The 4,063-nt window shown below is 37.4% G+C and overlaps 1 non-coding gene across 1 annotated transcript; it reads left to right on the forward strand.

Annotated features, from left to right (window-relative positions):
• The first annotated feature begins 2,729 nt into the window (after positions 1-2,729).
• On the forward strand, positions 2,730-2,836 carry LOC140854926 (small nucleolar RNA R71). Its single transcript, XR_012138020.1, has one exon. It is a non-coding gene; the product is annotated as a small nucleolar RNA R71 (small nucleolar RNA).
• The last annotated feature ends 1,227 nt before the right edge of the window (positions 2,837-4,063 follow it).

Consider the following 4,063-nt stretch of genomic DNA (forward strand, 5'->3'; position numbering starts at 1 on the left):
ATTCCCTGTTTGACCATAAACTGATATTTTTCCCAGTTGAGAACTAGGTGCTTCTCCTTACATCGTTCTAGAACTAATTGCAGGTGATTCAGACACTCGGAGAAGGTTAGACCAAAAACAGAAAAGTCATCCATAAAAATTTCTAGAAATCGTTCTATCATATCTGAAAACATGCTGATCATGCATCTCTGAAAGGTTGCCGGTGCATTACATAGTCCAAAGGGCATTCGTCTATAGGCAAAAGTACCAAATGGACAGGTGAATGTAGTCTTTTCTTGATCTTCAGCGGCTATGGGGATCTGGTTGTAACCGGAGTATCCATCAAGAAAACAGTAAAACTCTTGTCCGGCTAGTCTTTCCAACATTTGATCAATAAATGGCAAAGGAAAGTGATCTTTCCTTGTCGCAGCATTCAACTTTCTATAGTCTATACAGACCCTCCATCCCGTTTGGGTCCTAGTTGGGATAAGTTCGTTTGCATCATTTTGGACCACTGTTACCCCAGATTTCTTGGGTACTACTTGAACTGGGCTTATCCAAGAGCTATCAGAAATAGGATAAATTATTCCACTATCTAGGAGTTTCAGAATCTCCTTTTTAACTACATCCTTCATAACTGGATTAAGCCTTCTTTGGGCTTCTCTTGTTGGTTTAGCCTCTTCCTCTAAGTATATTCTATGTTGAACTATAGAATGGCTTATTCCTTTGATATCTGCTATGGTCCAACCTATTGCTTCCTGATTTGCTTTTAGAACTGACACTAACTCCTCCTCTTGCTTGGGATCTAGGTCTGATGCAATAATTACAGGCAAAGTTTCTTTGGGTCCTAGATATGCATACTTGAGATGTTCTGGGAGGGGTTTCAGTTCTAAAATGGGTGCTTCCTCTATCGATGGTTTAGGTGATGGTTTCACCATCTCAATGATTGGTTCAGTAGGAAGTGTCGATTCTTGATTAATCTGATTTTCTTTAAGTATTTCATTGACATCCTCAGACTCATGGATTAATCAGGGGTTAGACTCTAGGTCGACTTCATCATCACTAATGTCAATGGATTCATAAATACCATCTTGGACTACATTGACATCAGCATGAGAAGAGGATTCCTGTTCTTAGTTAAAAACATTAAGCTCAATGTCATATTCCCAAAGGATAACTTCATTAGACCATTTCGACAATTGATTTCAGCATTGGCCGTAGCTAAGAATGGTCTTCCTAAAATGACAGGTATATGTCCTTTAGGATTCGCAACTGGCTCAGTCTCTAAAACAATAAAATCTACAGAAAAAATAAAATTTTCAACCTTTATCAGAACATCCTCGACCATTCCCTTAGGGATCCTGAGAGATCTATCGGCTAACTGTAATGTGATCCCAATAGGTTGAAGTTTTTCTAATCCTAGTTGTTCATACACCGAATATGGAAGGATATTCACACTAGCTCCTAGATCTAGCAAGACATTTTTTATATTGGTTTTTCCAATAACACAAGAAATTGTTGGAGCTCCAGGGTCCTTATATTTAATTGGCACATGGCTAGATAGGTATGAACTGACACTTGCAGCCAAAAATACTTTCTTTGGTACATTAGTGGTCCTTTTCCTAGTGCAGAGATCTTTTAAAAATTTGGCATAAGTTGGAACCTGATGGATTATATCTAAAAGAAGAATATTAACTTGGACTTGTTTAAATACCTCTAAAATTTTGTCTAAATGTTCAGATTTATTGGATTTCAGTCTGTTTGGAAAAGGAGCTCTAGGACTTTTAAGTACTGGACTAGGTGAATTTTCAGTTTCTGGTGCTTGAGGTTGAAAGGTAGTAGTTTTAGAAGGTGACTCGGCAGATGAGTCATCTATATCATCAAGTGCAACTACCTTATTGTCTATTTATTTTCCTGATCTTAAGGTATGAATGGCATTTACACCATTAACTTGGTTTCCTTGTTGGGGTCGTGGACCATTTTGGTTCCTAGGATTTGGCTCAGGTTGGCTAGGTAACCTACCATGTTCTCGTTCACTAATGGTCGAAGCCAGCTGACTTACTTGCATTTCCAGACGGGCTATAGCTTGGGTGTTATTATTTATGAGTTGACCCGTGGTTTGCATAAAGCTGGTATGTGTCTTCATCATGGCTTCTAGGCTTTTCTCTAAAGAGGTAATTTTCTTGCCATTATCATGGAAGCCTGGCGGGTTGTTCATTACTGGGTTGAACCTTAGATTTTGCTGATTGAAATTTGGATTGCCTACATTAGGATTCTGGGACCATGAGAAATTCGGGTGATTCCTCCAACCTGGGTTATATGTGGGTGCATAAGGATTGTTCAATGGTCCTTGATAGGTGGCATTCACCTGTGCACACTCATTCGAGTAGGAACATTCTTCTAAGACATGGTCTGGTGTATTGCACCCTTTACACATGGGTGCAGATATTTGATTTACATTGGCTGGTCTCTGTAATTCTAAGGCTTCCAATCTACGTGTTAAGGTTGCAATCTTGGCCTCTGATGCTAGGGTTGGTTGAATTTGATGCATTCCTCCTCTTGAAGGTGTAGCTTTATCAGGTTCCCTAGTTGTTTCCCACTGTAAATTTTTCTCGGCTAGGTCTTCTAAGAATTGCCAAGCTTCAGTAGTTTCTTTGTCCATAAATTAGCCTTGGCACATGGACTCTAGCATGGTTCTTGAGTTTGAATCTAACCCCTCATAGATGATCTGGCATAGTCTCCAAGTTTCTATTCCATGGTGTGGGCATTGGGTCAAAAGATTCTTGAAACGATCAAAGTACTTCCAAAATGATTCACCAGCTAGTTGGTAAAATTGATTTATTTCATTCCTAATCCTAGCTGTTTTATGATGGGGGAAATACTTTTTTAAAAATATTCTCACAAAGCCCTCCCAGGTAGTGACAGAATAGTTTGGCAGAATAGAAAGCCACTTCTTAGCATTGTCCTTAAGGGCAAAGTTGATTAATCTAAGTTTGACCTCATCCTCTGTTAATTGCAGTTTCATGGTTGCACATACCTCCTCAAATTCTCTAATAAATATATAAGCATCCTCTAATCCTGTGAATTTTGGAAGCATATTTATGATTTGAGGTTTGATTTCAAAATTGTTAGCTGTGGGTTGTGGCAACCTGATACAAGATGGTTGGATGGAGCCAACTGGATAACACAAATCCTTAAGGATCATGGGTTGGATTGGTTCAGCCATTGGAACAACATGAATTGACTCAATTCTAACTAGACGACCCGACACTCTTCTCCACACACGAAGTGTACAGTTCTCGATGTTTATACAATTTTTTTTTTTTTAATAAAATTTTTATGTATAAGGAAAAGAAAGAAAAGAGAAAAAGTTCTAAAGAGAAGATCCTAAGGAGTCCTAAATCTAAAGAAAAGTAACCAAATTAATTTAAATTTTTAATTTTTTTTTTTTCAAACAAGTGAATCAATAAATTAAACTCAATCTATCCTAGGGTTAACCTAAATCTAGACAGCTCCTAACTGTTCCAAGATGACCCTTCAAACCTTCCAAGTGGAGATTGATCAACTAGTTAGCCAGGTAAGTATAAGAGGTGGGAGGTTCACTCATCGTTGCCTTTCTAGACACCAAACGAGTTGGCCAGGCCAGCAACTGAACCAATTCAACAAACCACTCTCAGGGACTTGCCTAGACACCAACTAATCAAACAACTCAAACTTGGTAAAACTCTTAGGGTTCCTTGTCCTATTGAGCTCGAATTCCTTAAGGTTGACGTCTAATTGATTTTAAGATTAAAAGTTAGGTAATGCAATATGATGGAGATGGTTTTTGGGCTAAGGAAGGGTAATGAAATCCCCACCTTATCTTGTTAATGGGTTGATGCCCTTAGATTAATTATAAAAATGCAAATACAAATAAACAAGATGACCAAGAATGTAAAAGATTTTAATTTAAATTTTTTTTTATTTTGATATTTTACTTCACGATTATGAAATGTCTTTTGTTTTGTTTTATTTATTTTTTTTTTTGTGATTAAGTAAATTCAAATGATTAGGTCTAAAAGCAAAAGTAATTAACTAAAAATAA

The sequence above is a fragment of the Elaeis guineensis genome, chromosome 1, assembly GCF_000442705.2.
Source record: "Elaeis guineensis isolate ETL-2024a chromosome 1, EG11, whole genome shotgun sequence".
Lineage (NCBI taxonomy): Eukaryota > Viridiplantae > Streptophyta > Magnoliopsida > Arecales > Arecaceae > Elaeis > Elaeis guineensis.